We start from the raw sequence: 24454 nt of genomic DNA, 5'->3' as shown, positions 1-24454 counted from the left end.
CAGCACGGACCCCTGAGGGACGCCACTCGTGACCGGTCTCCACATGGACATTGAGCCGTTGACCACCACTCTCTGAGTGCGGCCATCCAGCCAACTCCTTATCCACCGAGTGGTCCGTCCATCAAACCCATGTCTCTCTAGTTTAGAGAGAAGGATGTTGTGCAGGACAGTGTCAAAAGCTTTGCACAAGTCCAGGTAGATGATGTCAGTTGCTCGTCCCTTGTCCACCGATGCCGTCACCCCGTCATAGAAGGCCACCAAATTGGTCAGGCACGATCTGCCCTTGGTGAAGCCATGTTGGCTGTCACCAACCACCTCCTTGCTCTCCATGTGCCTTAGCATGGTTTCCAGGAGAATCTGCTCCATGATCTTGCCAGGCACAGAGGTGAGGCTGACCTGCCTGTAGTTGCCTGGGTCTTCCTTGTTAGTTTTAGTTACTTCTACTTGTAGTAGAAGTTACTTTAGTTACTTCTACTGACAAAACCTAAGTGGGAATTTTTTTCCCCCAGCAGTTTTGAGCATAGCTAAGTCTGAACACATTTCGCATGGGACTGAAGAGGTGTCTCCCTGTGCCCAGAGCTTCTCACTGCCAGATTTCAAAACATTACTGCAAAATAGAGAGGTTTGCAAAAATGACAAGAAAGAGGATTATAATAGAAAACAGAAGTAAATGTAAGTATAGGTAGTGATTATAATAGAAAACAGAAGCAAACGTAAGTATAGGTGTCGTAGCTTCTTGCTTTACACATGGGGACTGCCCTGTATATTCCCAAGCGATTAGTGATTTTGAATATCCAGATTTGTATGTTGTAAAGAGTAGGGGTGCTCAGGGGTTTTGACAGTTTGGTCCCATACTGACCCGAAGGTTTGTAGGCGTTTTCACAGCATGCGTGAGGCAGTACCTTAGACCCACAGGTTCTGCAAAAGCCAAGTATTTTCTAACAGTGGTAGTTAATTTTCGGAAGCCAAAACCAGCTCCGTGAGGTTTTGTGGGGGGCTGCCCCATGGGCTCAGCATCTGGGGTAGGCCTGGTGCTCGCTATGCCTGTCAATGTGTTTGCGTCCAGGCCTCCCCCTCCCTGCACCCTGACTCATTCCAGGCAAGTGCAGAAATGGCTGTGGTTGTACCTGTTTGCGGGTGATGGGTTGTTTTTCCCCTCTCGTTCGCTGCAGGCACGGAAGAGAACAGCAGCTTATCGAGCACTTCAATCTGGTTTGCTGAGTGTAACAGCTTATGAGAAAATGGCTGCCTTGTTTTCCAGAGCTGTCCCAGGGATGACCACGCAAGAGAAAATGAGGATGTGAGCATGAGAAAGCTCTCGGCAGCTTCCCGGGCCATTTAGCATTTATAAATACACTGTGAAGGCTCCTTTTTCTTTCCAGGTAGCTGCCTGACTTCAATCCTTGCAGATTTAGCGTTCAGCACTGTGACTTTGCCTGGTCTGCTTCACGGGTGGCTCCTTCTGAGGAGACGCGGGAAAGAGCCCTTTCGGACCCTCACCCGGAACCCTCCCGAGACAGTGATGTGTGCCCATGTGGCTCTCTGTATATGTACATACATACACATGTAAATACAAGGTGAGATTTCAGGCTTGAAATCTGTCTTCTAAGCTGCTGGTGCTGCAATCAATGACTTTTTAGTGATTATATTAACAAAGTGTTGTTTTCTAAAGTATTTAGTGCTTCTAAAAATTACTTTCTCAGTTTTCTCACCTTTTGAGTGCCATAACGTTGCATTATAAGCAGGCATCATGTGATGTGAAATAGAAATGCATATAACCGTTACACTGAAGTATCTTTAGGCCAAAAAGCTTTTAATATTAATGCAGAAGTGATCTGCACAAAACAATTCCCTTTGCATAACCCGCTGCAAAATTCTCTGCTGTTCAAGTGCATTATCTCATTGTTAGGTGGAATAATAAAAACAATTTTTAGTGAATTGTACTAGCTTTTTGCAGCAGTTTGTTTTCTTCCATTCTTCAAAGGGTCTCAATGATGTAATGAATTAATTCTTTCAGTAGCCTGTTAAGAAAGGCAGAAATTGTATAAGGAATTCTAAACTCTTATTTGGAATATCATGGGAAGTCTTTTAAAAAGAGTGATTAGCTCCTTTGACATTTGGACCTGTAATGTAAATGTCTTAGAAACTCAGGTAGATTTAGCTGTGGGAGTTTAAGATGTGACAATTATCTGTTGTATTCATCTGCTGGGCTTAATCCTTCATCAACTGCTCAAGCAAACAGCAGGAGCTAGCCTGTGAGCTCCTCTGGAAGCACTGTGGCCCTGGGCTCATGTAACACCTTCTGCCTGATAGGTCGTGCAGGGGGGCTCTGTGGTCTGAAACCACCAGAGCTCTTAACAGCCAGGCTCGTAATCATCTGGAATCTGTTTATAGTAATAAGGGAGAGGAAAAAAAGAAGAGAGTAGAAAAAAAACTCAACCAAACCAAAAACCCAGACAGAACCAAGCGTGTTGCCTTTAACTGTAGGCTTCCCTATCAGCTTCCAAGCAGTGTTTCAAACGTGTTGTTTTCAGGTAACTGCTAGCAATATCCATATTGTAACACTGATGTATGTTGGTTTCCAAGGGCTCATTTCTTCCCTTGAACAGACTTTTCTTCTTCCCTGTCATGTCTTTAGCACAATAATGCAATAAGCCTTTTCTGCAGGACCAACGTTGCTCTTGAGCATAATTGCAACCTGTGCAGTCCAGATCAGTTGAAGGCAAATGGTGGTGTCTTCCCTTCATTTTGTAATAAGGAGCTGAAAAAAGAGAGGGGGTTTGGCTCCCTTTTTCTCAGTTAAACATAGCACTGCAAAACCTATGCTAGAACACCTCTGATTCTGTGGATGCTACGGTGTACATTGATTGGAAACACGAGAGTGCCCATGTAGCTGATTGCCTCTTCCAGAGGTTGGCTGTGCTGCTTCAAGTGTTGCTGCAAGCCCAGGGAAAACACTTCACAGGGATCACTGCAGCTGTACCACTATCAAGCAGAAGACATATTCTTGCGAATCAAACCCTTACTGTGTTTCCTTTGTATTTTCTAGAGCTGTCCAGTTTTTGCATTGGGGATAAAAAGTACTTTTCCAGGGAGCTACACATTCAAATTGTGTGTTTATCAAAGGAATGGGAGGGATACTCTTTGTAGGAGATAATACAGTTTGCTTCACATTTATTCTTCTGCCACTGTCATTTGTTTTTAACAACTGGAGCAGAGGAGTCTGAAAATGGAACTGGAAAGAAAACTGCAGGTTTTGTTTTGAAAAGCCCTTTGGAAAGAATACCTGTTTCATAGTGCTGTGCCAGCATGGAGGCTGGCAGAGTTGCTTCTTCCCTCTGAGCAAAGCTCCACTGCAGTGCTTTTTGGAGCAGATTTGTTACCCAGCTGCCTGCTTTCATTATGTGCGTTGGTTTGGATGGGTCCCGCAGGGTCTGTGACAACACGAATTCCAGCAGAGCGTGACAGTCTGATCAGGTGACTCTAAGAGGGTGTCCACTTTAAAACAAAGAAGAACAAATTATTTTACTGAAAATGCTGAGCAATGTTTGTTTGTTGGCTGTAGCAGCACTGCACAGTGTGGGGTTTCGTACAGAAGACCAAGTTAGCATGGTTTTAGCCAAACAGTGCAGCTGCTTTAAGGCAATGCTTTACCTGGGCCTGTTATACTTTACTAAAAAGTGGATCGTAGCGTGTCCTGCAGTACTCAAGCTAGTCTGAGTATCTCCTTCACCATGTGGCCTGGTGACATATGCATTGTTTTGTTACATTTTTCGTCTGGCAGAATACATCCATCCTGTATCTCTGATTTTATTCTTAAATTATAAATTCTGGGGACAAGGATTATCTTGTCTCTTTTTTTTTCATCTGGATTTTTCTAGATTTTAGTATCATCTTGCATGTAAGACTTATGGTTAGAATTCCTAGGCAGCAGGAATTGATGCATTATAATGATACATTATTATTGATCAAGGCTTCTTGTCTTCTGTTATATCTTGAAAACAACTGGCTGGATTGGATGCTTCTGAGCTTCTTTATACTGTAATCCTGAAGAGAAGAATAAATAATTCGGATGAGGCAAGGAGTTTTTGTTTATCTTTTAAAAAAAAAAAAAGACAACAAAGTGGTTTGAGCATTAGGCCCATCTAATGTAATTCCAAATATTTTAAAAATAGAAAAATTATGAGATGATGTGTTATTGATGTTCTGTCATGCCAGATAAATATTTCAATGGACTAATAATGTGGAGCTGCTTTGGAGACATCTCTGCTGGCATTTTTGTTACACAATATGAATGCTAGGCTGCCGATGTTAGACCTCAGACCTGACCTACTGTAAAATGTTTACAGTCTTGCATTCTCTGTGTTCTAAAAATGGAACAGCTTTCACAGTCTTTTATTCTCATATAACTTCTCCCTTTCCACACAATCAAACCCAGAAATCAGCTACTTGCTTTGCTGGGCTGACATGCACACTGCTTTATTTTTCAATTTCGTCAGTAATAGGCTTTTCCCAGATTGTAATGGTGCTCCATTGACATAATAATGTTACTCATTCACACCAGAAATCTAGTGAAGTCTCTCTACAGATTCCAGTCTTTACAGTGGGATTATGAAAATGAATAAAACGATTCAGATTAATAGCTTTAATTTCCCAGCACTTTATTCTAGGTTTTCTTTAAATAGAAAATACGTTTACAGTACTACTTTAGGATGTATTTAGTCTCCCTGTCTCATACATACCCCCTCTGGCTTCTGTGTTAGCTGGGCTTTGAACTGGTAGTGTGCTGTGCGTGTTCTGGCTTCCATAGAGAGGGGGAAAGAGAAAGATAAAATTCTCTCCAGGACGTTTAAACCCTCTTCAGGAATATAGTGTTACTGTATCTTCAGTACTGCAGGTGAGGATGCCTTCGCATGCTCAGCTGAATGCAAACCAAATTGCAAGGATTTGTTGAAAAATCTCTGAGCACAATGCTGAAGCCCCTCATAGGGAAATTTCACTGTCCTCTTACCTGCATTTGGCACCACTTCTGGGAATCAGCAGTGCGTGTTTAAATGAAGGAGTCTGAAGCGTACTCAGAGGACCAAAAGTCATATGACAGTGTTGACAGGAAAAAGGAGAAAAGACTCTCCTCAGAGCCAAAAAAAATTCCAGGAGACTGTATCTGCCAAACTGTGGGTGCTTCTATCATTGAACCTTGTGTCATTTGGGAAGATGGTTGGTCCTTGATGGTGAAGAAACGCTTCCCACTCATATGCATGACATCTCTGGTAGGCCAGAAGAGGCTTTCTAATGGAGGCAGATCCTCAAATCTGAAGGTCAGACCTACTTTAGAAAGTGCAGCCACCGGAGTTCAAGCTGAAGTCATTTGCTTTGGTGGAAGCTACTTTACACTGCTGGTATCAGTCCAAAGCTAAAGGTTATTAACACCTTTTGGCCACAGGAGCATATCCACATGAGCATTGTGCTTAACAGCAGGTACCTGGAGGCTTTTTGACTTGTACGGTTGCACTTTCAGAAAGGATTAGGCTTTAGTATGTTGTTTGTGTACAAGTACAAAAAGTTTTAGTTCCAAGAGGCCACTTTTATTGTAATGTAGTTACTCAGGGTACTTTATTGATGCACACACTTGTGAGAGGTTTTCGTTGTTTGTTATTACTTTTGTGAGCCCTGGACCTGTGAGGAAATAAACTGAATTGTAGTTTTTCTGGAGCACAGAGTTTTAAACTGAGGACATGGGAGCAAGTTACTGTGGGCTAGCAGGTTATTTCCTGTTGAGGAAAGAGTGCCAAGTTAATTTGTGCTACTTTTTGTGTGCCATGAGGTTAGAACATCTTCATAGATACACCTGTCTGTTCATGCGAGTAGTAAGTTACAGGATGTCCTCAGAACCTCAGTTACTAAGCCTTAAAATGCAGTTCTGTCTTGGGATCCAACTTAGGGAGTCATACTGCCATCAGTGGTAATCACAACTGTACCCATGCACAAAAGGTAAAGAATATACAACTTCTCAGTTGTGACAGGGAGCAGAATAAAATATTTTATCATGGATGTTCTGAGGAAAGGTATCTACATGACTTTCTGATAGAGTTGGCAGTTAAAAAGTTGTTTATATCAGTAAATTGGAGAAATCTGATCTGCAAGTAGTGGAACAGAGAAAGTGTGGAGCACAGTAATGTTGTCACTAGAAACAGTTTTCATATTAAGATTCACAGACCTGAGTTCAGACCTGAGATTCACCAGTGAAAATCTGGAATAGCTTAGTCTGTAATTTGTTTCATTCTCTCCAGACGTACTTTCCTGGAACTGAGTGCAGCGTCAGCCAGCCCACTCCAGGCTAAATTGTTCACCTGTTTATTCACCTATGCACACGTTCATCTGCTCACCTACTGACACCAATTTCCTATGAAACCAAAAGACATGGGTACATTTTATAAAAACTTGCAAATCTTGAAATTCATAACTTTAGAGAGCCATGACAAATAAGCAACCATATCCATTACCAGTCCCCAGAATTTTCTAGTATCCTTTCTTTATGTAATTTCTGACAGTATTTTTTTTTTAAATCAATCTTCTTGTCACTTGTTATTTATTATTCATAGCATTAATAAGAGTTCACTGCTTGGCTTTTATTTTCATTGGTGTCATGGATATTTTAACACAGTAACTGGAGTCGGTTTGTTTCCTTACTGTAGATGCTTTTGTGCTTTTTTCACCGTGTGTTTTCCAGTTTTATCACCTGGAAATATTATTAAAGATACTCTATACCTTTTCTTCATCCAAAGACGTGGTGCATCTGTTGACCTTCAGGGCATCTTGGTGGGGCCATCTGGTTTTCAAGGGAAGCGGGAGTTGGTGAGGAATGGGGAAGGATTTAGGGCAGAAGGAGATATTAGGTTACTTATTTATTGGTTTTGGTTTTGTTTTGTCAAATGATGAGACTGATTGCTACTTCGTTACAGTCTGTGACTTTTTGTAGTCTTTGTTTTCTCTTGGGCTTTTTTGTTGTGGTGCTGTTTTGGAGTGGTGCTGGGCCCAGGAAGCTCTGTGTGCCTGTGCTTATGTGTATCAAAATAAACAAAACAAGTGGCCCCAAACTGCTCTGAAGTGTTGACCAGTGCTGCTGTTGCAGTCTGTTAGTACTGGAATTAAATTACATTGTTTCAGACACTGTTCCTAGATTGCGTTTGTCTCTCAGTTGGAGAAAATGTCAGTGGCCAGTGAGGAATTAGCAGGACAACTTGCCAACCACATTTGAGCCTGGGAAAATTCGTATCTAGAGCACATTTGTGTCGTGGAAAAACACGTTCCCCCCAGTTTTTCAGAAAGAATCTGATAGTCTTTTTTTTACTGCATCCTTAGCACATGTGTAGGAGATACCGCATCATTTCTGATCTTGTCTTTCCAGAATAAAGGAATCTGACACACGTGTGCAAGTCTCACTGGAGGCTGGAGGCAGAGCAGGGAAAAAAGGAATGTCATCAGCTCCTGGTATTTCCCATTTCCAGTAAGGCCACAGCAATTGATGTTCAGTGGTTTTGATGCATAGTTTAACATTAAAACCTTCACTTACTTTGCCTTTTCTCTTTTGTCTTTTATCTTGTGCTGTTGAGAAACCCTTAGTTGGCAACATAGGGTATAAATTGTTAATTTTTCTTCCATTTTGTCAGTATGTGTTGTATATCATGAAATACACTGCAGCGCATAAAAAGCTTCCATTTTCATATGCTAAAAGCTGTTACAATTCAGTAAACCAAAGTCTTATGCATGAATTGAAAATATGGCACACACTTTTTTAGAAGGAGAAAGAAAAACTTTTTAAAGTAAGTTTACAGAACAAAGCATTTGTTTCAGCTGAAAACAAGAAACAACTTGGTTATAAGAGAAAAGTTTAAACTCACATGTTAGAAATAATCTTCTCAAAATTAAGAAAGAGCTAATTTTAAGTTAAAGCAGAACTTCCCATATCAAATTATTGTGTTGTTGTATGTGTAAGTTCTGAGTGGTCTGTTTGAAATGCAGAACAACCATCCCTGGAGGAGAAGGCGGGGTGTGTGTGTATGGGATAATTGTAGGGAAAGTTTTCATCCCAGTGCTCCTTCTTACTGCGCAATCTCCCATCACTGACCTCCTGTAAACCAAAATCTTTCCCCAGTTCAAGGCTCCTGTCTGCTTGCCTATCTTCTGATAACCTGTAGCAAACCAAGTGTCTGGGTTAAAATTATGAGATTATGATAATCTCATTGTATGCTCTTCTGTTTAGTAATGTCTGCAACACTTATTAAATATTCAATATATTGTCAATATTCTCAAAGGATTTTTTTCTCCATCTTGGCCACTGTATTTTAGGACAAAAGCCAGTTAAGTAGTACACTTTCCTTACAAATAAATCAGTATGTATGGAGAGGAAAGAGTAGAAGAAATGATGCACCTTTGTAATCTTCATCGGTTCTGGCTGAATTTGGAGAAGTATGCAAATGAGAGGGGGAAAAACCCTAACTTCTGTGAGGAAAAAGAAAGCTAAGTAACCGCATTAGGAAAGTTTACTTAATTGTGATTTCCTGGGATATTTCTTATTTACTTTTAAGTGTTTTATCTGTCTGATGTGTTGTTCCAATCTTGCTCCTATGCTTTTTCTCTAGTTTTTTTCAGATAACCTGTAAATTTGAGAGTGAGGCAAAAGAGTTTTTAGAAGCGTGGTGCATATGTTAAAAGCTTGCTTTGATGTTTTCCCTGTAACCTAATAAAAGCGTTGCGGAGGTTTGCCTAAATTAAACTCTCTGACTGTGACCCATCTTGCTTTTTTTTGGAGGAGGGTTTAACTAATCGTGATTTTGTTAGCCATTGTGCAACAGCAGAGAGAAAAAAGTCAGCAGGCAATTGTCTTTGCCCTGGGATTTCCGATGTCCATGATCAAAAGCCTTTCTCACAAAGCCAGGCGTGGATTTGCAGAAATTCTACCCAGGGTTCATAGCTGCCCAAGTTAGAAAGCTTTCAAGACTCTGTAGCTTTTCTAAGGAAAACATGTTAAAACATAAAACATCTGTCAGAAGAGCTCTTTGTTTGGAAAGCTTCTTGAGGCACACCTTGGAATTTCCTTCCTTGGTGGTGGTGGGTTTGTGCGGTAAAGATGAAATAGCCAGGAGTGATGTCATCTGGGTTCAGTATCTGAGGGGGATGTGGAGGTGTTCGAGAGACCGGACTTTCAAAGGGTTTAATTGTGCTGTAAAACATAATCTGAATACTCTCTGATGCAATTAGAGTTTTTGCTTTCTTTCGCAACATACGGTAAAAGCAGACACAATGAGAACATGAACAAGCCAGGAATCACGTTGTGTTCAGGAAAGCATACTGTACAAAAAGCTCAACAGTTAACATTTTATTTTACAAAACTGAAAGCCCATACTCTTATTTGTTTGGCTCTTATTCTGTGGATCAGATCCTCATGTTCTTTGTATTTTAATGTGCTGGGTTCCTGTGTACTGCTTTTTTATTCATGCAAAAATGCTTACAGAATTGTAGATTAAATTATTTTCTGGCTCAGACATCAACGAGATCATTAACTAAATTCCAAGTACTGAGCCAAACCTTATCCTGGCTGCCTCTGTAATGTTAATGGAATTACAGCAGGTGTGGTGGCAAAATTTTTTTACATGGGAAATCTTGATTACTTTGGTTAGCCATAGCAGAGAATGTCTATTTGACTTTCAAGTCCACAATGAATTAGTAGGACATGAATCTGGCATAACACTGTACAGATTCATTGACAAGTCACTGGAGTCCCTTAAGTGTAGCTATTCTTCTCATTAGTTTTTGAAGGCCTATCTGAAGGAGCAAAATGGCTTTAAATTCTTTTTGAATTTAAAAGTGGTTTTTTTTTCTCATTAGAATAGCACATTTTGGTTTTCTTCCCGAAGAAGAAAGTTTTTCATAGAAAGTGTTCATCTTTTCTAAAGTTCTGAAGAAGAATATGAAGGACCTTAGTGAAGTAGCTCGATGGATGTTTATGGGAAACATATTTCTAATGGAAGGGGCAGCATGAAAAGAAACATGAAGATGGAAGATTCATGGGAAGATGTAGTAAGTATACAAGGGCACTAACATGCACATAAGATAAAGGAAGTTAGAGAAGGACTATGAAAGGCCTTAAAAATGAAAAAAATGCTTGCATTTGAGGTGATAGTGTGATTTAATGGTAAGTTACCTAGAAACGTTACGCATATACTTTGTGATTAGTAAGAACTGCATTCAGTTGTAGATGCTGGAACAGGTTGCCCGGAAGAGTTTTGGATGACCCATCACTGGAACTGTTCAAGGTCAGATTGGACAGGGCTCTGAGCAACCTGTTCCAGTGAAGGACATCTCTCCCCGTGGCAGGGGTGTGGGACTCAATGATGTTTCAAGGTCCCTTCCAACCCAAGCTATTCTGTGATTCTGTAGAGAAACAAACATGCTTGCATAAATTTGGAGATTTTTCCAGCTGGAGATCTGGAATAATGCATAGGTTAAAGACAATTTTATCAAGGGTTACAAGTTTGCGTGACAAACAAGATGACTGTCATGTTGACAGTACTTAACGAAAGTAGTAGGGTAGCAAGAAGGGCTGCAGAGCAAGAGGAGAAAGAGTATTGAGTGTTCAAAATGATTCTGCAGTTGACAGCCAAAAGTCCTGACTGCACCAGAAATAAATGAGGATTCTGATCTTCAGTGGAGAAGAGGCAAGTCTGGAGTACAGAATATCTATTCATAAGTGATAATTAAAATCACTTTTGAATGAGATTCCCTTGTGAGTGGAGAATAAGGGAGTCAAGGACAACTCTGGAATCCCCAAATGAAGTATAAAATACAATTAACCACGAATGGCTACATTTAAAACAAAGAATAATTCCACATACTTTAAGAATAAATTTAAGAAATGAGGAGTACCTTTTTCAACTGAAATAATGGTTATATGCAATATTCATGTTTCCGTCAATGTTTTGATTTGTTTTTTTTTTTTTTTTTTACGGTAGGATCAAATTTCAGAAGTAGAAAAAACAGAATACTAGGGTACTTGAGGAAATGCTGGAAACTGGAGTAAAAAAGACCTGCCATCTTCTGATAGACATTTTACATCTGTAGTTTATGTTGATTGCAAAGGAAAAAAGTGTCGTTTTACCATTTATTGAATTAAATGATACACTGAATTGAATTAAATCTCCATTAAACAGGAAGGAATCACTATATTTAAATGAGAAGTTCCATTAAACTCCATAGCTACTAAGAGCAAGTAAAGTAAACTGTATGAACATGGAAGCAGATTAATTTGGATTTTCAGGGTGATGCTCCCTCTTTTTGTTTGAAAAAAAATGTAAATTCACACACATGCATTTGTGTAAGTACATAAGAAAGAAAAGTAGAAGGTTGTATTTCTGGTCTCAGCTGTATCCCTGTTACTTATTGACATAGGGTCTTTTGGGTGGGATAATCTCACTTCACTTCTTGAGTTACACAGACATCAGGTAACAGAGGTGTCTGTCTACCTCGGAGCCCTCCCAGACTCAGGCTTAGGTGCACCCAGCACCCAGCCTCTCTCCTTCTGGGGCAGAGTGACCCATCAGGTGTATCGTGCTCCAGAAGTGCCTGTCTCCTGACTCTGAGAAGAGCCTCGCTCGGACACATGTCTATGTTATCCCTGTGAAAAACATCAACCCAGCTGTCAGCTTCTGCTCCATTTCACTGACCTAAACGATTGAGTCCTTATTGTCCCGTAAATACTTAGTTTAAAATATAGCTGAGCTTACACTCATTTCATATGTATTTATAATCAGCTATGACTGCTGGACAAGGTTTTTATTTGTCATAATTGATATCTGATGTCATGATCTTTCTGAAATTAAAGGAACCTACTATAAGGTACCTGCTAAGAGAGGAAAAGTAAGGTAAGTTTTAGGGCAGAGAGAAGACACTGAAGTCAGAACATGGGTTCACTGCCAGAGAGATGCCAAAGCAAACAATAATGGAAGAGTATTGAGTGAGGTCAGTACAGTCCTGGGAGGAGCTGAGTAGCACCAGGCATGTTTATAACTAATTTTTGAAATACTACAAGTGTAGCTCACATTATAAATAACCATCTGTTCATTAAATAACTGAAGAAAGAAAATCTGGGAAAAGTTTGTCCAGACATTTATAACTTTTTTTTTAAAGGGCAGTTGATTTTTTCCATATGATTTTCAGACTAAGAAACTATTTTCATCTCTTGAGAGTGCTCATTGTTGTTGAGAGCTGCAGTAAAAGAACAGAGCAAAGTTATCATCCAACCTTAAATGCAAAACATGAAAACATTTGGGATTTAAGCTGACTGTTGGTTGCTTGTTACAGCTTTTACTTTATAGCGGAGTTCTATAGCAAAGCTTCACTGAAAACTTAGTTTAGCTTTTCTTCCCAAAGTCCAAAATGATGGTTGAATGCCTGAACAGAGCGAAGAATATGTGTTCTGCCTGCCAAACTGAGGAGGAGTTATTCAGTACTTATTATGGAATTCATCCTCATCGCAAAGAATGTACTGTTTCTCTATTTTAAATTTCATGTTCAACCATAATACAGGTGTATACAGAAAAGCATAAGCTTCATTTGAGGAGTATACAATGAAAGTGAATTTATAAAGTAAGAGCAAGAGTAGTTCACAATGGAAAAAACCTGGAATAGATACAGATTACTCTGCAGACAGTATTGTAAATGTCAAGTAGAGTTTGACAGCTGGTAGGTTGGAGACATAATTAAAAAAAAAAATTCCATACATGTACAGACTGCCTTTTAGCGTGAAGAATTGGCACACAGCAAAATAAGAAGGTGAGTGGCATATGGGGGATTAAGGCAGTTGAGTTCTAATGGAAACTGAAAGCAAGCAAATAGGCCTTCGAGACAAAGACCACTATAGCGGTAGCACTGGTGGTGTGTGTTTGTTGATTCATGATAGCAATCTACACTAATTGAAGGAAGGTTTGTCGCATGCAGTTTCCCATCCCAGCCAGAGCTTCTGTAATACAGAAAAGAGGAAAGTGTCAGAGGAAATCTGCCTGAAGATGCCCATTTAGCAGACTGGTTTGTGTGACAGTCCCTTTTGATGGAAGGGAGAAATAAGGCCTTTGTACGCTGACTGAAATTGTTACACATTATAGTTAGTTGGGTTAAATAAAGGCATTTAGGAGAGATCCACTTCTAAGCAAGAATTAGTATTTTTGTCAAACATAGTTTTTAAATTACTTTGCATTTAGACATCTCCTAAAGTATTCATAGAAGAGCAAGTTTTGAGTTTGGAATAGTTGTGCTCTTTAAACATTATTGCTGTATGTATTTATTTTTGGCTTCAGTTTAGATTACGAATACGATGACACTTGGCTGTGACCCTACAGAAGGAGAGATTAGTTTGGTAATGTAAACTATTTTGGGAACTTGAGCTGTGCATTTATTTCTGTATCTTTGTATTTAGTCTCTTGGAATTCTCTGGTTGCTTTCATTATCGTTGTACTTACCATTTCATTTTTTAAGACATACTTTTTGATCAATGTTCTGCAAGTCTAGCAGTATTGCCTGACACACTGCATCCACTCCAGATAATTGCTGCATCATGAGGAAATTCTGCTGAATCACAAGTTGGTATGAGTCTCTTAAAAACAAAAAATTTGAATTTTTACTAGAAATGGAACAGATTTTCTTTGCAATTTAATAGGAAATGCAAAATCATGACATATAAGTCCTATTAAGTCCTATGCAAAATTGAGACCTACTAACTCCTGAATTCATTATTTTCATTGTTCTAATGAAAACAATATTCAGACAGTTTTTGCTGGTGGAGTTTTAGAGAAAGTCATCAACTCAACTGTGAGAAGACTCTGTGCACCTGGACCTGGCAAAGGTAGTAAACCCACATTTGGCAACTGTAGCCTTTCCAGCAGGTGAAGGGCTTTTCTTTGTTTCTGCTTATGAATTTAGTGAATAGTTTAAAGATGAGAAACTACTTGGGAGATTACTAGGCAGGAAAGCCCCTACTTTCTCCCAATTAGTAATTTCGTTAGAAAACCAAGAAAGAGGGGCTGAGGTCTGTTGGGTTTTAAAATCTTGGAAGACATAGGGACCAGAAATGTTCAGTTAATTTCACTAGTTATAGATAATTCCTCTTTTATATTGAATTGGTTAAAAATGCAAAACTGTTTTCTTAAATGTCATGCATATTTTGCATAAACTTCAATTAACTGGTAAAACATTGTTTCAAATTGTTTAAAAGATGGATTTTTTTACATTTTATTTGAAATTTAGTTTCCGTTAAAAAAAAAAATATGACCCTGTATATAAGAAGGGGTCATTCACTACTTTCTAGCTAAACGGTGTGTAAAAATAGTAAATGTGGATTATTCCTAGGTATGTATGTAACACAGCTTCATGGTAAGCAAGTTGCCAGTATTGAGTTGGTGTAAAGGTTATATTTCATTATATATTAATCAGTGTGTACTAAGAAATTTTGAAAAAAAATAACTAAAATATCAGTGTTGTAAATGGTTGTGCAGCACCAGAATTGTTTTGGCCAAGATCCACAAAACACGGTGGGTGTTGGCTGAAGTGAAGTGGATGAGCTCTGGGAGGGGGAGATAACAGCAGCAAGGCACTGTTTGCACCCCTTCAGAAGGAGGTTAGATTGGGCATACAGCTGAAGCTCAGGGCACGTAGCAAAGAGCATGGCAGTTTGGGCCGTAGCTGCCCCCTCTGCTGTCCCTCATTCCACGCCCAGAGGTGCCCTCTTCCTCCTGCTAGTGCCTTCCCCAGCCAATTCAGCAGCGTAGCTCTGGCACACCACCATCGCTTCTCCAGCTTGGGAGACAGAAATTGGCCAGCCTTCATTGAGGCTAAGCAATTACAGGGAAGGGACTGAAGAAACTAAAAAAGCCCAGGTTTGAAGTTGTTTTGCTGTTCTTTCTGTGATTCATAAGAATGAGTGGGGACTGTAAGCTGTATGGAATATGTTCTCTGGATCATTTTGAGGGAGGTGCTAGCTGAAGCACGCTTCCTACAGCTTGAAGCAAATCTTGGTGAGATGAAAAAAAATCAAATAAGTTGTAAATTAGATATAGAACATGCACGTTCTGTTCATGTTGCCAGTAGGACTGGGGGGAAAATACTCTTCTAGCTTCTTGCAAAATTGAATTTCAGCTAAATGCTTCAGAAGGTATAATATCAAGAATAACCAAGTTACTTAGTACGAGTTTTCCATTTGAAATGTCATCTGTTCCTCATTACTCGGACTTGTTAATTTTACACTGTGCTTGGGTTAAAGTTGAATTAGTATGTTTTATAAATGCTAGGTCTTTAAACATGAAATATAAGAGGCCATGCAGAACGGAGGAGTGTAAAGAGTACACAGAGTCTTTCACCTCTCTGTCAGTGGCTTGATGGTGTCATCATCACTGTTAATTTATTTATTTAACCCCCTGGAATTGCTGCTGCTCAACTTATAAGTTCATTTTGTGGCCTGGTAGGAAGTTTTAGGTGTTCTAAATTCAGTACTGGAGTATTTAGAAAGGAAGAGTTGTTGAAGAGACTTGGGAACTGCACCTCATTTTCTCTGGGCAGATCTGAGCCATAAGCATGGTGGCAGGGCAGCAGGGGGAAAATTTATACTCCTTCATGTAAATTTTTCTTTTTCTGGGAATCTTAGCCTAGAATTGCTCTTAATACCATGTTGATTCATTGCAGGACAAGAAAAGAGTGAAAAAAGACATAACTTGTGGCCAGTTTAGAGTTTCTAGAAAAATTCCTTAAATTATTGGAAACATAAGTCTTCCTAAATATTTTGCACTGAGCAGAATTCAGACAGTATTTATTGAATGTCTTTTTTTTTGTTTAATTTTCCCTTTTGCAATCACATGGTGAAAGTTTCAGAAATGGTTTAATGTAGTCAAATTTTCCCTGTGAATTGAATACTTTAAATATATTTGGGCTGTGAGTTTACTTCAATCCCTGAAAGATGCAAAGATAGGGAATTTAGGAAAGAAAGGAAGGAGAAGTGTCTGTTGGTTGCTGTTACCCACAGCATAGCCCTGTTCAACCTGGCCTTGAATGTTTCCAGTGATGGAGCATCTACCACCTCTCTGGGCAACCTGTTCCAGTGTTCTACCACCCTCAGTGTAAAAAATTTTTTCCTAATATCTAATCTGAATCTACCCCCTTCTAATTTAAAACTATTACCCCTTGTCCTGTCACTACAAGCCCTGCTAAAAAGTGTGTCTCAATCTTTCTTATAAGCCGCCTTTAGGTACTGAAAGGCCACAATGAGGTCTCCCCAGAGCCTTCTCTTCTGCCGGCCGAACAACCCCCAACTCTCTCAGCCTGTCCTCATAGGAGAGGTGCTCCAGCCCTCTGGTCGTCTTTGTGGCCCTCCTCTGACCTCGTTCCAACAGGTCCACATCCTTCTTATGTTGGGGGCTCCAGAGCTGGATGCAGTACTCCAGGTGGGGTCTCACCAGAGCAGAGTAGAGGGGAGGAATCACCTCCCTCGACCTGCTGGCCACGCTTCTTTTGATGCAGCCCAGGGGATGGTTGGCTTTCTGGGCTGCAAGGGCACATTGATGGCTGATGTCCAGCTTTTAATCACCAGTACCTCCAAGTCTTTCTCAGCAGGGCTACACTCAATCCCTTCATCCCTCAGCTTGTATTGATACTGAGGGTTGCCCGAACCCAGGTGGAGGACCTTGTGCTTGGTCTTATTGAACCTCACAACGTTCACATGGGCCCACTTCTCTCTGGGCTGAATTTGGATTCCCCTATACATCTGTTTCTGTATTGTGTTCACAAATCTGTGTGCACATTTGGTAGGATGTGTTATAAAATACAGAAAATTAGTCTCCTATTCTAAAGAAGATATCTCTTTCCCTTCTGCCTTATCCATTCTGCCTCATGCAACAGTTGCCTAAGCCTAATTCCCTTTTATGTGATATTGATTAACAGCCATGCTGAGTCTAGGGCTGTCGGAAGGACTAAAGGGTATTTAATTATTCAGCTAGAATAAAGTAGAAGACAGTGCAGCAGCAGCTGTAACGTAAGACACTGACACTTCATCTCCAAAACATAAAAGCTGTTAAGTAATAACCCAGCTATTCTGTATCCCTGATTTGAAGGAAATTCTGAAGACTTGACTGGAGAATTTAAGCGAGCAATGGACTTCTCTTCAAGATCAGTGTATACTTTGGGTGTGCTCTTAGGCACAATGCCACGTGATTACTCTCACATGAAAAGAACACCCTTTTACCAGAGGCACACTATTCCTGAAGTCAGATTTTCAAAAAGGAAGATTCGTGCAAGAGCATTTCTCAGGTTGATGTTTTGCTAGGTCTGTCCTCTCTACAAATCGTACTTTTGTACGTGTATGTGAAGATTTCGTGTTTGTTGAATAAAGGTTTATAAAAATCCCCAGTTTTCACACATAGCTTCAATGTTTAAAGTTATTGTAGAACTACTCGCCTGTTTGTCTAGTTTTGGATTTGTGCTGGCTTCAAAGGAAGTGGATGAATGCTGGTATCTTTTTCATATTAGAACATGAAATGTAAAAATTAAGAACAGTGTTGTGTTCAACTAATAGACTTAAGATAGCTAAAATCATCATTGGATATTTTGTCCCGTAACTGTGCTATGATACCTGCCACAAATCTGCAGCAGGATTTTTTCTGTGGTCATAAATTGCAAGGAGGTTGCATTAATGTTCCACTAAAATGCATCCCCTGGTGTGTCAGGATACTGGAACCGTCAGGAGGTCCCAGAGCTGTAGGCTGTTGGGGGCTGGGAGAGTACTGCTGTGTCCTCGCTTTGTTCGTAAATTCTTCGTTAGATATCTACTTCTGTCATGGTTAAGGAAGAGGTACTGGCTAAAGTGGATGTTTGACTTGATGTAGTAAGTCTGGTTTTATGGTCTTTTAATTTTAAATTTATATTTAAAATAATTTTAAATATTGTGTGTATTATACAGAATTATGTTTTGTGGAAAATACATTAAAAAATTTAAAATACTTGAAAACAGTCCCATATGTAAATTGGAACACAAATGCACTTCTGTAAGTATGAGCCTGTCAGTTACATTTGGTCTGGATTAAACTGTAGGAAATATCTTTATAGAATATGATTTCTTAAATCAGGAAATAACAGTAGTCTTATTTGGATTTCTACTAGCATGTTTTAGTTCAGTGTTAGGAGCAGTGGCAGCCTGTCTCAAAGCTGTATGTTTCTGTCTTTAGCATCTGAGGGCTTGGATGTGGTATCATTCATTTACTAAAGAGCATAGAAAACACCAATGTGCTGATATTTAAAGGGGTTTGCATGTATTTACGTGTCTTTATGTTCAGTATTCAACTATGGATTAAAGTTTTTCACTTGTTTGTGGGGAGCGGGGTAGAAGAGATCTTCTCAATTTTTGACATATATTATTTTCTTCGTCTTTAAAAATAGCTGTCCTTACAGATTAAGACTCATCAGAGAGCAGAATGAAGACGACAAAACAAACAAGTGCTGTGCCTTCTTATAGAACAGTTTGCTGCCCAGTCTTTCTGCCTCATGAGTAGACCTTCATTCACATCTTTTATTCTCAGCCATGTTAATTTTTCAGAGTTTTTAGGAATGTGAATGGAAGGCAGCTCTCCGCACCAGGATTAAACCAGATCAGACCATGGAGTTACAAAGCAGAGCAGAAAGAGAGGGAGTTTATGGGAAAAATCAATTGTTGGTATGCCAAGTACAAATTAAAGCCAGATTTATGCACTATTTATTTAAGAGGTGAACTTTATTGAGACTGGCAAATAGATCACGAATCTAAATAATGTCATTGTTTTACTCATTAAAGCTGGAGCAATGAAGTAAACAATGTTCCAGTAGCAGAGCTGCATGTTTGTGCACTGTCTCTTCAGAATGAGATGATGTAGCGCTGTTAGAAAAGAAAAAAAAAAAAATTCTTTGTTGTTTCCACATCTAGACCTTAATTAATTGGTATGTGAGCAGGATAGCACAGGCCAGTTGCTAAATCTCTGGAGTGGCTGATATCTGTCCTGTTCTATGCTGCCCAGTCCTCTAGTATTTATACATGTCTGCATGGATTTTTTTTTTAAGCTGATACTGGACCTACAGTATGGAGGGTAGTTCTGTAATTTCATCAGCAATGTCTAGTCATAGAACAATGCACATAAACCTGCACATTTAATTTGTATTGGGTAGCATTTTCAGAACAATAGTTAGAAAAAGTTTCTCAACAATATCATTTATTTAATAACACTCACTAAATGCACAGAAGAAGCACTTAGTTCTATGTGTGAATTCCATATCGTGATAGAAATAAGCCTTCTGACGCTGTGCGTTTCAGTTCGATTGTTATTGCATTTGTTGAGTGGTTAAAGTTACTCAGCCTTTGGCCTTGAGCTGCTGTAGCATGCCTCAGGTGGTAAGTAAATTGCCTACAAATGCACTGCTTGTCATGTCTTACTGCTTAATTTATTCTTTGGCCTAAGTTTAGTTATGTCATAGGCAGGCACATCACGAAGCAAAAAAGCATTAGACAGGGACGAAATATTAGCCTTGTAAAGCTCTTCCCAACGTTGAGTCACTTATCTTTCATAGAAAGTAATAAATATTGAAATTAATGGCGTGCTTCTGCTTTAAAGAATTCTGCAGGATGTTTGCATCTGTCAGGAGACTCCTAATGAAGTGCCCCTTCACTAGCCCCAGAGTGAGTCTGCATTGCTATCTCATGATAATATTTGAGCCCCCCTTTCATGGGGAGGAAAAAGTGAAGTGTCTTGGTGGAGGGATGCCCGTACTTGAAAAATCACCAGTGAATTAGAACATATTCGTCCCCTTTATTGGTAATGACAGTCAAGAGTACATTTTTAGAGTCACAGAGTCAATACAACGCAATTTTTATTATGGTTTATTTTTAATGTGATATTTCTGAAAAATCATGCCAGTGCGTCTTCTGGAACCAAGGTGCTTTTTCCATCTGAAAACACCCTTCAGTTACCTAATTTTGAATAGCTCAGCAGCTCATGAAAAAATAAAGGAGAAACAACAAGATCGTTTAACCTCTGCATAACAAACTTTGTTCTTCCGAAGTATACGTTGCAATGCACACAACAGAGAAATCACTCAGGTATCAACCATGATTTATGTTGCTAGAACCTCATAATAGTATTGCTGAATGATAGATACCTTGATACATTGCTCTTCTTACATTGTTTTTTATTACATTACGGTACATCTTATTAGTCTTTGGTGCATGACTTCGGGTTTTAGAATGAACTATCATTTCACATGGCACAAAATTATTTATTGGTTGGCTTCTTAATAAGATTATATGCTATTATATCTTTCTGCATTCATAAAACCAAAATGTATTTGTAGGTCTGTACCTCTGGCAATTTCTATGGATGATGGATTCAATCTTACTAAAACAGTTGGTTTGATTTCTTTAATAAATTTTTGATAGTTTATGCTCAGAATGGCAAAGTGTAGTACTTGGTGCCCAAGCCTGGACTATTAGAATATGCAGTCTGAATAAATAAGACAGTACAAAGACCCTTGAAACTTGGTAGAAAATCTTTAGCTTCAGTGATGAAAGGGAACACATCAAATTTCTGAACTCAGCATGCTTTTTGGTAGTCCTCATTTTGTAGCATCAAATCTTAGGTGAGTAAAAAGTCTTGTAAAAAGTCAATTGGTATGGCCTGAACCCAAATTAGTATATGGACTAATTTCCAACCTCAAAATGTGGTGAATAGAATGCACTATTTTATTTGTTCCATTTGCAGTATTTTTTCACAAATCCTATTTCTTGCCTTTTGCACAAACAGCATATTCAGGTTAGCTTGTTCAAAAATAAATATAAAGGATTTGTCACTTGCAGTCCTTTTTGTTTGGGATTTGCGGTGTGTTTAAGGACATCCATTGGGTGTATGTGGAACGCTGACTTTCGTATGGAGCATTTTCCATATTGTGACCATTAGTGACCACAGATAAATTTAATCATAGCACTCAAAAAATATGGAAAGCCAAACAGAATACTAATAAAGTGAATCATGAATTTTTTAAGCTCTCAGAGGAGGCTCTAAAAAGAAACTGATTAATCACTGTATTATAACAATAAAACACCTTGAAATAGACTTTTACTTGGATGAACAGTATAAGACAGTGCTTTAGTATTGGTACTGGAATGCAATAGTCTCCATAAAGCATTTCTGGCTCAGTAATGCTTTATGTTAATCACTTTAGGATCACTTAGGATTTCTCTTATGTTCATCTTGTACCTAACTTGGTGTACATGCATGCATGTACGCACTCAAGGCGTGAAACCCTACCTTGAATTTGACAGTTTTTGTTAGCTTGCTCATCTGTGTCAAGAAAATGAAAGCTGCTTTAGCTGTTTTGTAAAGAAAATTTATGTTGAGACATCAACATCTGGAGAGGTGGCAGATGCCCCATCCCTGAAAGTGTTCAAGGCCAGGCTGGACGGGGCTCTGAGCAACCTGATCTGGTTGGAGATGTCCTTGCTGCTTGCAAGGAGGTTGGACTAGATGGCCTTTGAAGGTCCCTTCCAACCCAAACCATTGTATGATTCTACGATTTCTCTAGACCTTCCCCCAGTTTTCTTTTTACCCAGGGGGAGAAAGTAGTGTTCCCACACCTTGATAGGAACAAATTATGTAGAGCTTTAGTGTATTATGGTGCTAAGAAGCACGGCGTATGCCTCCAGAAATCTTGGTGCTGCAGCCAGTGGGCCCTGAAACACGAGTACGGTTTTGCAGTACAGTTTCTGACATAAAAGTTCCTCCATTACGCAAGTAGATCCTGAGTCATTTTGCTGTGGAAAACTGGTAATTTGTTCATTTTTACATGTTTTCTTCCTTTTTTTTTCTTACACTTTCTCTCTGAAAAAAATATTATGTAGGGAAAATGGTAGCAAAGCAATTCGTAATTCTTTAGAAAAAATTGCATAGAAGCAGCAGTAGGCACGAGCAGCATGCTTACTAGAATGGCAGTAGAAAAAAAAAACGATCACCTATGAGCGTGTTTAGGGCTCCAAACAGGTTGACTTAGTAAGTGGCAATAAACGTATTTAAAGAAGTAAAATATATATGTAATATAAATCTTGTGGCATCTCAGTAAAAATTAGATTTTGCAGAGTATAGTGAGGTTGAATTGTGAAGTCTGAGAGATTTGTTCCATTTGCTGTTAATGTTCAGCTCTCATGCGCTGGATTTTCTGCCCTGAAAGAAAAATATGAATTCTCTAGACTAATCCAGCTTTTCATTTTATTTTGCAGCCTTGTCTAAGCAGATGAATCTGATAATTCCTTGAATGGGAAATTTGCCAGCTGAGAGAAACCTAGAGGGCAACAAATGGGCAGTGATGACAGAATGTCTTGAATGCTGAGAATGTTGTTTTTATTCCAGACTGTTTAAAAATATATTTGTCTAGTGGAAGGTAAAATGTTACAGAGACAGATAACACAGGAGATTTCCTAGACATTGCGCGCGCGCACACACACACACACGTGCACAAACACGGAATTACATTTTTTTTCCTGTAGGCTTAACCCAGATAAATTAAATTGCAAAAGCTCTCACTGAAAAAAAAAGGGGGGGGGGGCAGGACACGAAGCAGTGAAATGAAAGCAACTCTGCCTTAAGGCTGTGGAGATTTCCTTATCTTACCCTGCCATTTCTAGGTATTGCAAAACATATGGCTCACCTTCAGGGGCAGTCCCCAAACAGTGGGAGATGTGGCATCCCTTCTGTGCTGCAACAACTGGAGGTGCAATAACAAGGTGAATTGAGGACGCTGAGATGACTGTGTTCAGACTCACTGCTGGTCTATTGGGGTGGTGTTTGGGTGGGTTTTTTTAGCTACCGTATCGATGTGCCTTGACTTTTACAATGATCTGAACATGGGTACTGTGGAGAGGTAATTGTTTTGAGGAAAATTGGCAGCCTGAATCGGGAATAATAATATTAAGATTTTAGATATTGGGGGAAAAAAGAAAAGAAAAGGGGGAAAAGCCTAATGTCTTCCACATTTTATTCAGGCAGCAGCAGCTGAATTGACTGAATAGGCTTCTGTCCCCCACTGTTCACAACTGTTCAGCGTTGCTCCCATGAGATGCAGTTGGTCACGTAGTCACTCCCTAACCTGATTTGCTCACTATAATCTAGGTTAGTTTAAACACTTTTTAACACCAGCTCTCTGAACTCCTTTAATCAGAATCATTTTGACATAAGCAGTTATTCCGCAGATATTGAGGGGCAGCAATGTTCAGCAGGAATGTAAGGGAAGAGTGGTTACGAGAAGCAAGGGAATAAGGCTACACCAGTGGAGCTTCACTCAGAACAAGAAGCATGACTGCAGCCTGAAATTGCAAACTACAGTGGGTAGAATGGGGAATATGGCTAGATTTTCTGCTACTCTGATGAAATTTAACTTTTAAATATCTGTCCTCCAAAAATTCTAAGCAGAGTTTCTAAGCCTCTTATCCTATGCCTCAGAATTTTCCTAAAGAATTTCAAAGGCTGGGGCAAAAAATGACTGTAACACCTTGCATCTCACTAAAACACTTAGAAGTAAAGTAAACAAAATTTGTAAACTGAGATGCAAAAAGACTCTTAGTGACCCTTTTTTGTTGGTGCTATCTTTGCTGTAATTCTCCTTTGACTTCAGTGAATCTTCTGCTATTAGGTCTTTCTTTCCCAGCTAATGTAATACAAGAAAACCACTCATTATAATGAAGACTGAATATTCATACAACCCAGCTTTAGGCATCAGCATCCATATACATATACTTAAATTGGAATCAAAGTTAAGTGGCATGAAATCCCTGACATGTTCCATCATGAATTAAAAAGATTCTGTTTCATTTAATACAGCACAATAAAAGCAGATATCTTTCTGTGCAAATATTTGCTCTCCCTTTTCATAGTTTTCTCAGTTTGCAGAAGGAGAATTTAGTGTCCAAGATGAAAAGACTGACATGGTTTCCAGAACTGCAGGCTGCTTCCCTTTTGTTTTGAAGTCAATGGCAATTGCACTTCTCAGACCCTGGGAAAAAAAAAAATCACCTTTCAGTGCTGACTAAAAGTAACATCATGTACTAGCTGCATAAAATTTAGTACTATAAAATGTACATGAAGGTGCAATATTAGTATTAGGACATTTATATACACACTGACAGTCACAGACACGTGCACACACCCCCCACACACACACATACCCCCACACCCACACCTCGCCCCCGCAGCCCCCCACACCCACAAATTTAAGCAGTCTGCATTGTAGTTGGGATTATTGTCCTGATTGGTATGGCTTTCAGATATTCCTGATTTCTCACTTCAGCATTTGAAAAACCATACCTACTATTTATTGAACAGAGCTAGGAGAATTTATTAAATTAAGTTGG

At 39.3% G+C, this 24454-nt stretch overlaps 1 protein-coding gene across 6 annotated transcripts in view; it reads left to right on the top strand.

The window, feature by feature from the left end:
- The window catches only part of TBL1X (transducin beta like 1 X-linked), a 195104-nt gene that overhangs the window by 70493 nt on the left and 100157 nt on the right, over window positions 1–24454 (top strand). The window contains exons 3-4 of one of the 6 annotated variants that reach the window (XM_086768198.1): window positions 1383–1577; window positions 7409–7507. The exons of 3 other annotated variants lie outside the window; for them this stretch is intronic. The gene's annotated coding sequence lies outside the window, so the exon portion shown is untranslated. Of the gene's footprint in view, window positions 1–1382; window positions 1578–7408; window positions 7508–14692; window positions 14928–24454 lie in introns of those variants that run through there. 2 more of the 6 variants (XM_086768189.1, XM_086768216.1) reach the window with 2 other exon arrangements.

Source organism: Chlamydotis macqueenii, chromosome 1 (assembly GCF_036417535.1).
Source record: "Chlamydotis macqueenii isolate bChlMac1 chromosome 1, bChlMac1.mat, whole genome shotgun sequence".
NCBI classification, from domain to species: Eukaryota; Metazoa; Chordata; class Aves; order Otidiformes; family Otididae; genus Chlamydotis; species Chlamydotis macqueenii.
Note: the sequence above shows the minus strand (reverse complement) of the source record. Positions and strands in the feature narration are given on the sequence as shown.